A 13,866-nucleotide genomic window follows, 5' to 3' on the forward strand; every position below is an offset into this window, starting at 1 on the left:
CTCTCTCTCTCTGCCCCCTCTCTTTCTCTGTCCCCTCTCTCTGTCCCTCACTCTCTCTGTGTCCCTCTCTCTCTGTATCCCTCACTGTCTCTGTGTCCCCTCTCTCTCTGTGTCCCCTCTCTCTCTCTGTGTCCCCTCGCTCTGTGTCCCCTCTCTCTCTGTGCCCCCCTCTCTCTGTGTCACTCTCTCTCTCTGTCCCTCACTCTCTCTGTGTCCCTCTCTCTCCCTGTGTCCCTCTCTCTCTCTGTGTCCCTCACTCACACTGTGTCCTCCACTCTCTGTGTCCCTCTCTCTGTGTCCCCCTCGCTCTGTGTCCCTCTCTCTCTGTGTCCCCCTCTCTATTTTCCCCCTCTCTGTGTTCACCTCTCTGTGACCCCTCTCTGTGTCCCTCTCTCTCTGTGTCCCTCACTGTCTCTGTGTCCCTCTCTCTCTGTGTCCCTCACTCTCTCTATCTCGCTCTCTCTCTCTCTATCCCTCTCTCTCTCTCTGTCCCCCACTCTCTCTCTGTCCCACTCTCTCTCTGCGGCTCTCTCTCCGTGTCCCCCTCTCTCTATCCCTCTCTCTCTGTGTCCCTATCTCTCTCCGTCTCCCTCTCTCTCTGTGTCCCTATCTCTCTGTATCCTTCTCTCTCTCTGTCCCTCTCTCTTAGTGTCCCTCTCTCTCTCTCTCTGTCCCTCTCACTCTCTCTGTATCCCTCTCTCTCTCTCGATCTCTCTCTGTCCCTGTCCCTCTCTCTCTGTGTCTATTTCTCTGTCCCTCTTTCTTTCTGTGTCTGTCTCTCTCTCTGTCCCTAGCTCTCTCTTTCTGTCACTCTCTCGGTGTTCCTCTCTCTGTCTCTCTCTCTCTCTTTCTCTCTCTCTCTCTCTCTGTTCGTCACATACTTTGTGTTTCTTTCTCTGTCCCTCTCTCTCTGTGTCACTCTCTCCGTGTCCCTCTATCTCTCCATGTCTCTCTCTCTGTGTCCCCCTCTCTCTCTATCCCTCTCTCTCTCTCTACCCCCCCTCTCTCTCTATGTCCCTCTCTCTCTCTGCGGCTCTCTCTCTCCGTGTCCCTCTCGCTCTCTATCCCTCTCTCTCTGTGTCCCTATCTCTCTCCGTGTCCCTCCCTCTCTGTGTCCCTATCTCTCTGTATCCTTCTCTCTCTCTGTTCCTTTCTTAGTGTCCCTCTCTCTCTCTCTGTCCCCCTCTCTCTGTGTCCCTTTCTCTCTCGATCTCTCTCTATCCCTGTCCCTCTCTCTGTGTCTATTTCTCTGTCCCTCTCTCATTCTGTGTCCGTCTCTCTCTCTGTCCATAGCTCTCTCTTTCTGTCACTCTCTCGGTGTCCCTCTCTCTCTCTGTCTCTCTCTCTCTCTCCCTGTGTCCCTCTCACTCTCTGTGTCCCTTTCTCTCTCTCTGTCCCTCTCACTCTCTTCCCCCTTTCTCTGTGTCCCTCTCTCTGTCCCCCGCTCTCTCTGTGTCCCTCTCTCTGTGTCCCTCTCTCTCTATGTCCCGCACTCTCTCTGTGTCCCCCTCTCTTTCTCTGTGTCCCTCCATCTCTCTGCGTCCCCCTCTCTCTTTGTGACCCCCTCTCTCTGTGTCCCCCTCTCTCTCTGTGTCCCCCACTCTCTCTGTGTCCCTCCCTCTCTCTGTGTCCCTCTCTCTCGGTGTCCCTCTCTCTGTGTCCCTCACTCTCTCTGTGTCCCTCTCTCTCTCTGTGTCCCCCTCTCTGTGCTCCCTCTCTGTGTTCCCCTCTCTGTGACCCCCTCTCTGTGTTCCTCTCTCTCTGTGTCCCTCACTCTCTCTGCGTCCCTCTCTCTCTGTATCCCTCTCTCTCTCGTTGTGTCCCTCACTCTCTTTCTCTCTCTATCCTCACTCTGTCTGTGTCCCTCTCTCTCTGTGTCCCTCACTCTCTCTCTCTCTCTCTCTCTCTGTAACCCCCCCCCTCTCTCTCTCTCTCTCTGTCCCTCTCTCTCTCTGCGGCTCTCTCTCTCCGTGTCCCCACTCTCTCTATCTCTCTCTCTCTGTGTCCCTATCTCTCTCCGTGTCCCTCTCTCTCTGTGTCCCTATCTCTCTGTATCCTTTTCTCTCTCCGTCCCTCTCTCTCTCTCTGTATCCCTCTCTCTCTCTCGATCTCTCTCTGTCCCTGTCCCTCTCTCTCTCTGTCTCTTTCTCTGTCCCTCTCTCTTTCTGTGTCCGTCTCTCTCTCTGTCCCTAGCTCTCTCTTTCTGTCACTCTCTCGGTGTCCCCCTCTCTCTCTCTCTCTGTCCGTCACACACTCTGTGTCTCTTTCTCTGTCCCTCTCTCTCTCTGTCACTCTCTCCTGTCCCTCTATCTCTCCATGTCACTCTCTCTCTCTTTGTCCCACTCTCTCTCTATCTCTCTCTCTCTCTGTCCCTTTCTCTCTCTCTGTCCCTCTCTCTCTCTCTGCGGCTCTCTCTCACCGTGTCTCTCTCTCTCTCTATCCCTCTCTCTCTGTGTCCCTATCTCTCTCTGTGTCCCACTCCCTCTGTGTCCCTATCTCTCTGTATCCTTCTCTCTCTCTGTTCCTCTCTTAGTGTCCCTCTCTCTCTGTCCCTCTCTATCTGTATCCCTTTCTCTCTCGATCTCTCTCTCTGTCCCCTCTCTCTGTCCCTCTCTCTGTCTCTGTTCCCCTCTCTCTGTGTCCCTCACTCTCTCTGTGTCCCTCTCTCTCTGTGTCCCTCTCTCTCACTTTCTCTCTCTATCCCTCTCTCTCTGTCCCTCTGTGTCCCCCTCTTTCTGTGTCCCCCTCTCTCTCTGTGTCCCCCTCTCTGTGTCCCCCTCTCTGTGTCCCTCTCTCTGTGTCCCGCTCTCTCTGTGTCCCTCTCTCTCCCTCTCTGTCCCACACTCTCCTTGTGTCCCTCACTCTCTCTGTGTCCCACTCTCTCCCTGTCTCTCTCTCTCTCATTGCCCTTCTCTCTCTCTGTGTCCCTTTCTTTCTGTTTCTCTCTCCCTCTCCCTCTGTCTCTCTGTCTGTCCCTCTCTCACTCTCACTCTCTGTCCCCCTCTCTGTCTCTGTCCCACACTCTCTCTCTATCCCTCACTTTCTCTCTGTCCCTCTCTCTGTATCCCACACTCTCTGTGTCACTCTCTCTGTGTCACTCTCTGTGTGTCCCTCTCTCTCGGTGTCCCATCACCCTGTGTCCCGCTCTCTGTGCCCCTCTCCCTGTCTCCCTCTCTCTATGTCCCTCTCTCTCTGTGTCACTCTCTCTCTGTGTCCCTCAATCTCTCTCTGTCCCTCGCTCTTTATCCCACACTCTCCCTGTGTCCCTCAATCTCTCTGTGTCCCACTCTCTCCCTGTCTCTCTCTCTCTGCCCTTCTCTCTGTGTCCCTTTCTAACTGTTTCTCTCTCCCTCTGTCTCTCTGTCTGTCCCTCTCTCTCGCTCATTCTCTATCCCCCTCTCAGTCTCTGTCCCACACTCTCTCTCTGTCACTCTCTCCGTGTCCCTCTATCTCTCCATGTCACTCTCTCTCTCTGTGTCCCCCTCTCTCTATCGCTCTCTCTCTCTCTCTGTCCCTCTCTCTCTCTCTGACCCTCTCTCTCTCTGTGGCTCTCTCTCACCGTGTCTCTCTCTCTCTCTCTATCCCTCTCTCTCTGTGTCCCTATCTCTCTCTGTGCCCCTCTCTCTCTATGTCCCTATCTCTCTGTATCCTTCTCTCTCTCTGTTCCTCTCTTAGTGTCCCTCTCTCTCTCTGTCCCTCTCTATCTGTATCCCTTTCTCTCTCGATCTCTCTCTCTGTCCCCTCTCTCTGTCCCCCTCTCTGTCTCTGTTCCCCTCTCTCTGTGTCCCTCTCTCTGTGTCCCTCACTCTCACTTTCTCTCTCTATTCCTCTCTCTCTGTCCATCTGTGTCCCCCTCTTTCTGTGTCCCCCTCTCTCTCTCTGTGTCCCCCTCTCTGTGTCCCTCTCTCTGTGTCCCTCTCTCTGTGTCCCGCTCTCTCTGTGTCCCTCTCTCTCTCTCTGTCCCACACACTCTCTGTGTCCCTCTCTCTCACTCTCTCTGTCCCACACTCTCCCTGTGTCCCTCACTCTCTCTGTGTCCCACTCTCTCCCTGCCTCTCTCTCTCTCACTGCCCTTCTCTCTCTCTCTGTCCCTTACTTTCTGTTTCTCTCTCCCTCTGTCTCTCTGTCTGTCGCTCTCTCACTCTCACTCTCTGTCCCCCCTCTGTCTCTGTCCCACATTCTCTCTCTGTCCCTCTCTCTCTCTGTCCCTCTCTCTGTGTCCCAGGCTCTCTCTGTGTCCCTCTCTCTCTCTCTTTGTGTCCATCTCTCTCTCGCTCTGTCCCTCTCTCTCTCTGCCCCCTCTCTTTCTCTGTCCCCTCTCTCTGTCCCTCACACTCTGTGTCCATCTCTCTGTGTCCCTCACTGTCTCTGTGTCACCTCTCTCTCTCTGTGCCCCTCTCTCTCTGTGACCCCCTCTCAATCTGTGTCCCTCTCTCTCTGTGTGTCCCCATCTCTCTGTGTCCCCTCTCTCTCTCTGTCCCCTCACTCTCGGTGTCCCTCCCTCTCTCTGTCCCTCACTCTCTCTGTGTCCCTCTCTCTCTCCCTGTGTCCCTCTCTCTCTGTGTCCCTCACTCACACAGTGTCCCTCACTCTCTGTGTCCCACTCACTCTCTGTGTCCGTTTCTCTCTCTGTGTCCCTCTCTCTCTCATTGTGCACTCTCCTCTCTGTGTCCCTCTCTCTGTTCCCCCTCTCTCTGTGTCCATCTCTCTGTGTCCCTCTCTCTCTGTGTCCCGCTCCTTCTCTGTGTCCCCCTTTCTCTCTCTGTCCCTCTCTCTATGTCCCCCACTCTCTCTGTGTCCCCCTCTCTCTGTGTCCCTCTCTCTCTGTGTCCCTCTCTCTGTGTCCCCCTCTCTCTCTGTGTCCCCCTCTCTGTGCCCCCTCTCTGTGTTCCCCTCTCTGTAACCCCCTCTCTGTGTCCCCCTCTCTCTCTGTGTCCCTCACTCTCTCTCTGTGTCCCTCACTCTCTTTCTCTCTCTATCCTCATTCTCTGTGTCCCTCTCTCTCTCTGTGTCCCTCGCTCTCTATCTCTCTCGCTCTCTCTATCCCTCTCTATCTCTCTCTGTCCATCTCTCTCTGTCCCTCTCTCTCTGCGGCTCTCTCTCTCCGTGTCCCTCTCTCTATCCCTCGCTCTCTGTGTCCCTATCTCTCTCCGTCTCCCTCTCTCTCTGTGTCCCTATCTCTCTGTATCCTTCACTCTCGCTGTCCCTCTCTCTTAGTGTCCCCCTCTCTCACTGTCATTCTCTCTCTCTGTATCCCTCTCTCTCTCGATCTCTCTCTGTCCCTGTCGCTCTCTCTCTGTGTCTATTTCTCTGTCCCTCTCTCTTTCTGTGTCCGTCTCTCTCTCTGTCCCGAGCTCTCTCTTACTGTCACGCTCTCGGTGTCCCTCTCTCTCTCTGTCTCTCTCTCTCTCACTGTCCGTCACACACTCTGTGTCTCTTTCTCTGTCCCTCTCTCTCTGTCACTCTCTCCTGTCCCTCTGTCTCTCCGTGTCTCTCTCTCTCTCTGTCCCTCTCTCTCTGTGTCCCTCTCTCTCAGGGAACCTCACTCTCTCTTTCTCTCTCTATCCCTCTCTCTCTCTATCCCTCTCTCTCTCTCCGTCTCTCTCTCTCTTTCTCTGTGTCCCTCACTCTCTCTGCGTACCTCTCTCACTCTGTGTCCCTCACTCTCTCTCTGTCCCTCTCTATCTGTCCCTCACTCTCTCTGCGTCCCCCCCTCTCTCTCTGTCCCTCTCTGTGTCCTGCTCTCTGTCCCTCACTCTCCCTGTCCCTCTCTCTCTGTGTCCATCTCTCTCTTTCTGTGTCCCTCACTCTCTCTGCGACCCACTCTCTCTGTCCTTCACTTTCACTCTGTCCCTCTCTCTCTCTCTCTCTCTGTGTGCCTCACTGTCTCTGCGTCCCTCTCTCTCTGTCCCTCACTCTCTCTCTGTCCCTCTCTCTCTCTGTCCCTTACTCTCTCTCTGTCCCTCTCTCCGTGTCCCTATCTCCCTAAGTCCCACTCTCTCCATGTGTCCCGCACTCTCTCTCTGTATCCCTCTCTCTCTCTCTATGCATCCCTCTCTCTCTCTCGATCTCTTTCTGTTCCTGTCTCTCTCTCTCTCTGTGTCCCTCGGTCTCTCTGTCCCTCGGTCTCTCTCTGCGTCCCTCTCTCTCTCGCCGTGTCCCTCTCTCTCTCGCTGTGTCCTTCCCTCTCTTTCTCTGTCCCTATCTCTCTGTGTCCCTCTCTCTCTCTCTCTGTCCCACACTCTCCCTGTGTCCCTCACTCTCTCTGTGTCCCACTCTCTCCCTGTCTCTCTCTCTCACTGCCCTTCTCTCTCTCTGTGTCCCTTTCTTTCTGTTTCTCTCTCCCTCTGTTTCTCTGTCTATCCCTCTCTCCCTCTCACTCTCTGTCCCCCTCTCGGTCTCTGTCCCACACTCTCTCTCTGTCCCTCACTTTCTCTCTGTCCCTCTCTCTCGGTGTCCCATCACCCTGTGTCCTGCTCTCTGTGCCCCTATCCCTCTCTCCCTCTCTCTATGTCCCTCTCTCTCTCTGTCACTCTCTCTCTGTGTCCCTCAATCTCTCTCTGTCCCTCGCTCTGTGTCCCACACTCTCCCTGTGTCCCTCAATCTCTCTGTGTCCCACTCTCTCCCTGTGTCTCTCTCTCTCTGCCCTTCTCTCTCTCTCTGTATCCCTTTCTATCTGTTTCTCTCTCCCTCTGTCTCTCTGTCTGTCCCTCTCTCTCGCTCACTCTCTATCCCCCTCTCTGTCTCTGTTCCACACTCTCTCTCTGTCCCTCTCTCTCCCTGTCCCTCTCTCTGTGTCCCAGACTCTCTCTGTGTCCCTCTTTCTCTCTCTCTTTGTGTCCATCTCTCTCTCGCTCTGTCCCTGTCTCTCTCTGCCCCCTTTCTTTCTCTGTCCCCTCTCTCTGTCCCTCACTCTCTCTGTGTCCCTCACTCTCTTTCTCTCTCTATCCTCACTCTCTCTGTGTCCCTCTCTCTCTGTGTCCCTCTCTCTCTATCTCTCTCTCTCTATCCCTCGCTCTCTCTCTCTGTCCCTCTCTCTCTCTGCGGCTCTCTCTCCGTGTCCCTCTCTCTCTCTCTATCCCTCTCTCTCTCTCTGTGTCCCCATCTCTTTCCGTCTCCCTCTCTCTCTGTGTCCCTATCTCTCTGTATCCTTCTCTCTCTGTCCCTCTCTCTTAGTGTCCCTCTCTCTCTCCGTCTCTCTCTCTCTCTCTGCCCCCTCTCTTTCTCTGACCCCTCTCTCTGTCCCTCACTCTCTCTGTGTCCCTCTCTCTCTGTGTCCCTCACTGTCTGTGTCCCCTCACTCTCTGTATCCCCCTCTCGCTCTGTGTCCCTCTCTCAATCTGTGTCCCTCTCGCTCTCTGTGTCCCCATCTCTCTGTGTCCCCTCTCTCTCTGTGTTCCCTCTCTCTCTGTGTCCCTCTCTCTCTCTGTCCCTCACTCTCTCTGTGTCCCTCTCTCTCTCCCTGTGTCACTCTCTCTCTCTGTGTCCCTCACTCACACTGTGTCCCTCACTCTCTGTGTCCTTCTCACTCTCTGTATCCCTTTCTCTCTCTGTGTCCCTCTCTCTGTGCCCCCCTCTCTGTGTCCCTCTCTCTGTGCCCCCTCTCTCTCTGCGGCTCTCTCTCTCCGTGTCCCTCTCTGTCTCCATCCCTCTCTCTCTCTGTCCCTATCTCTCTCCGTCTCCCTCTCTCTCTGTGTCCCTATCTCTCTGTATCCTTCTCTCTCTCTGCCCCTCTCTCTTAGTGTCCCTCTCTCTCCCCGTCCCTCTCTCTCTCTCTGCCGCCTCTCTTTCTCTGTCCCCTCTCTCTGTCCCACACTCTCTCTGTGTCCCTCTCTCTCTGTGTCCCTCACTGTCTGTGTCCCCTCCCTCTCTGTATCCCCCTCTCGCTCTGTGTTCCTCTCTCAATCTGTGTCCCTCTCTCTCTCTGTGTCCCCATCTCTCTGTGTCCCCTCTCTCCCTGTGTCCCCTCTCTCTCTGTGTCCCTCTCTCTCTCCCTGTGTCCCTCTCTCTCTCTGTGTCCCTCACTCACACTGTGTCCCTCACTCTCTGTGTCCTTCTCACTCTCTGTGTCCCTTTCTCTCTATGTGTCCCTCTCTCTCTGTGCCCCATCTCTCTGTGTCCCTCTCTCTGTGTCCCTCTCTCTCTGTGTCCCGCTCTCTCTCTGTGTCCCCCTCTCTCTGTGTGTGTCCCACCCTCTCTCTCTGTCCCTCCCTCTCTCTGTGTCCCCCTCTCTCTATGTACCCCCACTCTCTCTGTGTCCCCCTCTCTCTGTGTCCCTCTCTCTCTCTGTCCCTCTCTCTGTGTCCCCCTCTCTGTGCCCCCACTCTGTGTTCCCCTCTCTGTGACCCCCTCTCTGTGTCCCTCTCTCTCTGTGTCCCTCACTCTCTTTCTCTCTCTATCCTCACTCTCTCTGTGTCCCTCTCTCTCTGTGTCCCTCTCTCTCTATCTCTCTCGCTCTCTCTATCCCCTCTCTCTCTCTGTCCACCTCTCTCTGTCCCTCTCTCTCTCTGCGGCTCTCTCTCTCCGTGTCCCTCTCTCTCTATCCCTCTCTCTCTGTGTCCCTATCTCTCTCCGTCTCCCTCTCTCTCTGTGTCCCTATCTCTCTGTATCCTTCTCTCTCTCTGTCCCTCTCTCTTAGTGTCCCCCTCTCTCTCTGTCACTCTCTCTCTCTGTATCCCTCTCTCTCTCGTTCTCTCTCTGTCCCTGTCGCTCTCTCTCTGTGTCTATTTCTCTGTCCCTCTCTCTTTCTGTGTCCGTCTCTCTCTCTGTCCCTAGCTCTCTCTATCTGACACTCTCTCGGTGTCCCTCTCTCTCTCTGTCTCTCTCTCTCTCTCTGTCCGTCACACACTCTGTGTCTCTTTCTCTGTCCCTCTCTCTCTGTCACTCTCTCCTGTCCCTCTATCTCTCCGTGTCTCTCTCTCTCTCTCTGTCCCTCTCTCTCTCTGTGTCCCTCTCTCTGTGTACCTCACTCTCTCTTTCTCTCTCTATCCCTCTCTCTCTGTCCCTTTCTCTCTCGGTGTCTCTCTCTCTCTGTGTCCCTCACGCTCTCTGCGTACCTCTCTCACTCTGTGTCCCTCACTCTCTCTCTGTCCCTCTCTCTCTCTGTCCCTCACTCTCTCTGCGTCCCCCCCTCTCTCTCTCTGTCCCTCTCTGTCTCCTGCTCTCTGTCCCTCACTCTCCCTGTCCCTCTCTCTCTGTGTCCATCTCTCTCTCTCTGTACCTCATTCTCTCTGCGTACCTCTCTCACTCTGTGTCCCTCACTCTTTCTGTCCCTCTCTCTCTCTGTCCCTCACTCTCTCTGCGTCCCCCTCTCTCTCTCTGTCCCTCTCTGTGTCCCACTCTCTGTCCCTCACTCTGTCTCTGTCCCTCTCTCTCTCTGTCCCTTACTCTCTCTCTGTCCCTCTCTCCGTGTCCCTATCTCCCTGTGTCCCATTCTCTCCATGTGTCCCGCACTCTCTCTCTGTGTCCCTCTCTCTCTCTCTATGCATCCCCCTCTCTCTCGATCTCTTTCTGTTCCTGTCCCTCTCTCTCTCTCTGTCCCTCGGTCTCTCTGTCCCTCGGTCTCTCTCTGCGTCCCTCTCTCTCTCGCCGTGTCCCTCCCTCTCTCGCTGTGTCCTTCCCTCTCTCTCTGTCCCTATCTCTCTGTGTCCCTCTCTCTCTGTGTACATGTCTGTCCGTGTCGCTCTCTCTCTCTCTGTCCCTCTCTCTCTCTCTCTCTCTGTCCCACACTCTCCCTGTGTCCCTCACTCTCTCTGTGTCCCACTCTCTCCCTGTCTCTCTCTCTCTCTCACTGCCGTTCTATCTCTCTGTGTCCCTTTCTTTCTGTTTCTCTCTCCCTCTGTCTCTCTGTCTGTCCCTCTCTCACTCTCTGTCCCCCTCTTTGTCTCTTTCCCACACTCTCTCTCTGTCCCTCACTTTCTCTCTGTCCCTCTCTATGTGTCCCACACTCTCTGTGTCCCTCTCTCTCGGTGTCCCATCACCCTGTGTTCCGCTCTCTGTGCCCCTCTCCCTGTCTCCCTCTCTCTATGTCCCTCTCTCTCTGTGTCACACTCTCCCTGTGTCCCTCAATCTTTCTGTGTCCCGCTCTCTCCCTGTCTCTCTCTCTCTGCCCTTCTATCTCTCTGTGTCCCTTTCTATCTGTTTCTCTCTCCCTCTGTCTCTCTGTCTGTCCCTCTCTCTCGCTCACTCTCTATCCCGCTCTCTGTCTCTGTCCCAGACTCTCTCGTTGTCCCTCTCTCTCTCTGTCCCTCTCTGTGTCCTGCTCTCTGTCCCTCACTCTCCCTGTCACTCTGTCTTTCTGTGTCCATCTCTCTCTGTGTGTGTCCCTCACTCTCTCTGCGTCCTTCTCTCTCTGTCCATCACTCTCACTCTGTTCGTCTCTCTCTCTCTCTGTGTGTCCCTCACTGTCTCTGCGTCCCTCTCTCTCTGTCCCTCATTCTCTCTGCGTCCCCCCTCTCTCTCTCTGTCCCTCTCTTTGTCCCACTCTCTGTCCCTCACTCTGTCTCTGTCCCTCTCTCTCTCTGTCCCTTACTCTCTCTCTGTCCCTCTCCCCGTGTCCCTATCTCTCTGTGTCCCACTCTCTCCATGTGTCCCGCACTCTCTCTCTGTGTCCCTCTCTCTCTCTCTATGCATCCCTCTCTCTCTCGATCTCTTTCTGTTCCTGTCCCTCTCTCTCTCTCTGTCCCTCGGTCTCTCTGTCCCTCGGTCTCTCTCTGCGTCCCTCTCTCTCTCGCCGTGTCCCTCCCTCTCTCGCTGTGTCCTTCCCTCTCTCTCTGTCCCTCACTCTCTCTCTGTCCCTCTCTCTCTCTCTGTCCCTCACTCTCTCTCTGTCCCTCTCTCTCTCTGTTCCTTACTCTCTCCCTGTCCCTCTCCCCGTGTCCCTATCTCCCTGTGTCCCACTCTCTCCATGTGTCCCGCACTCTCTCTCTGTGTTCCTCTCTCTCTCTCTATGCATCTCTCTCTCTCTCTCGATCTCTTTCTGTTCCTGTCCCTCTCTCTCTCAGTGTCCCTCGGTGTCTCTGTCCCTCGGTCTCTCTCTGCGTCCCTCTCTCTCTCGCCGTGTCCCTCCCTCTCTCGCTGTGTCCTTCCCTCTCTCTCTCTCTGTCCCTATCTCTCTGTGTCCCTCTCTCTCTCCATCTCTGTCCGTGTCGCTCTCTCTCTCTGTGTCCCTCACAGTCCCTCTGAGTATCTCTCTCTCTCGATCTGTGCCCCACTCTCTCTGTCCCTCTCTCTCTGTGTCTCTTTCTCTGTCCCCCTCTCTCTCTGTCCCTAGCTCTCTCCGTGTCCCTCTCTCTCTGTCCGTCACTCTCTGTGTCCCTCTCTCACTGTCTGTGTCCCTCTCTGTGTGTCTCTCTCTCTCTCAATCTCTCTGTCTCTGTCCCTCTCTCGCTCTCTGTGTCCCTCTCTCTCTGTCTTTCTCTCTCTCTATCCCTGTCCCTCTCCCTCTCTGTGTCCCTCATTCTCTCCCTGTCCCTCATCCTCACCCTGACCCCCTCACATTCACTCTATTACCGTCACACTGATCCCCTCGCACTCACTCCTTCACCGTCACCCTGACACCCTCACACTCGCAACTTCACCGTCACCCTGAATCCCTCACACTGCCTCCATTACCGTCACACTGACCCCCTCACTCTCACTCCACACGTCACCCTTACCCCCACATACTCACTCCATCACCGTCAAACTGACCCCATCACACTCACTCCTTCACCGTCACCCTGACCCCCTCACATTCACTCCATCACCGTCACCCTGACCCCCTCACACTCACTCCATTACCGTCACCCTGACCGCCTCCCACTCGCAACTTCACCATCCCCCCGACCCCCTTACACTCACTTCATCACCGTCACCCTGACACACTCATACTGCCTCCATTACCGTCACACTGACCCCCTCACTCTCACGTCACCCTTACCCTCTCAGACTCACTCCATCACCGTCACCCTTACGCCCTCCCACTCACTCCATCGCTGTCACACTGACCCCTCACACTCACTCCATCACTGTCACACTGACCCCTCACACTCACTCCATCACTGCCACCCTGATCCCCTCCGACTCACTCTGTCACGGTCACCCTAAAACCCTCACACTCATGCCATTACAGTGCACTGATCCGTTCACAGTCACTCCATCACTGTAACAGTGATCCCCTCAGACTCACTCCATCACCGTCACTCTGACCCCCACACAGACTCCATCACCGTCACCCTGAACCCCTCACACTGACTCCATCTCCGTCACCCTGACCCCCTCACACTCACTCCATCAGCGTCACCCTGATCCCCTCACACTCACTCCATTACCGTCAAACAGACCCCCTCACACTCACTCCATCACTGTAATTCTGACCCTCGCACACTCACTCCATCTCCGTCACACTGACCCCATTAAACTCACTCTGTCAGCGTCACACTGACATCCTCACACTCACTCATTCTCCATCACACTGACCCCCTCACACTCACTTAATCACCGTCAAACAGACCCCCTCACACTCACTCTATCACTGTCACCCTGACCCTCTCAGACTCACTCCTTCATCGTCACCCTAATCCCCTCAGACTCACTCAATCACCGTCACTCTGAAACCCTCACACTCACTCCATCACCATCACAGTGATCCCATCACACTCACTCCATCACCAACACCCTGACCCACACACACTCCTCACACTCATTCCATCACCGTCACCCTGACACCCTCACACTCGCTCGATCACTGTCAACCTGACACAATCACAAACACTCCATCACCATCACCATCACCATCAACCTGACCCCCTCAACTCACTCCATCACCGTCACCCTGACAACACCAACACTCACTCCATCACTACCTTCCTGACCCCCTCACAATCTTTCCATTACTGTCACCTTGACCTCCTCACACTCACACCATCACAGTCACTCTGATTCCCACATACTCACTCCATCACCGTCTCTGATCTCACACTCACTCCATCACTGTCACCATGACCCTCTCACCCAGACTCCATCACCATCATCGTGACCCCCTCACAATCACTCTTTCACTGTCAACCTGAAACACTCACAATCACTCCATCGCTGTCACACTGACAGCCAAACACTCACACCATCACCATCACCCTGACCCTCTCACACTCACTCAATCACCATCATCTTTACCCCCTCACACTCACTCCATCACCATCACCCTGACCCGCTCACACTCACTCCTTCTCCGTCACTTTGACCCCCTCACACTCACTCCATCCCTGTCATACTGACCCCTTCACACTCACTCTATCACCGTCATACTGACCCCATCACACTCACTCCTTCACCGTCACCCTGAACCCCTCACATTCACTCCATCACCGTCACCCTGACACCCTCACACTCACTCCATTACCGTCACACCGATCCCCTCACACTCACTCCATCACCCTCACACTGACCCCCTCACACTCACTCCATCACCGTCACACTGGCTCCCTCACACTCACTCCATCACCGTCACACTCACCTCATTAAACTCACTCTGTCAGCGTCACACTGACACCCTCACACTCACTCCATCACCGTCACCCTGACCCGCTCACACTCATTCCATCTCCGTCATCTTGACCCCCTCACACTCACTCTATCACTGTCAACCTGACACAATCACAATCACTCAATCACCATCACCATCACCCTGACCCCCTCACACTCACTCCATCACCGTCACCCTGACAACCCGAACACTCACTCCATCACTACGCTCCTGACCTCCTCACAATCTTTCCATCACTGTCACCTTGACATCCTCACACTCACACCGTCACTGTAACCCTGACTCCCACATACTCACTCCATCACCGTCACACTGACCCCCAAACACTCACTCCATCACTG

Source organism: Chiloscyllium plagiosum, unplaced genomic scaffold, assembly GCF_037043375.1.
Source record: "Chiloscyllium plagiosum isolate Xiang-an unplaced genomic scaffold, Cpla_swu_hap1 HiC_scaffold_39, whole genome shotgun sequence".
NCBI classification, from domain to species: Eukaryota; Metazoa; Chordata; class Chondrichthyes; order Orectolobiformes; family Hemiscylliidae; genus Chiloscyllium; species Chiloscyllium plagiosum.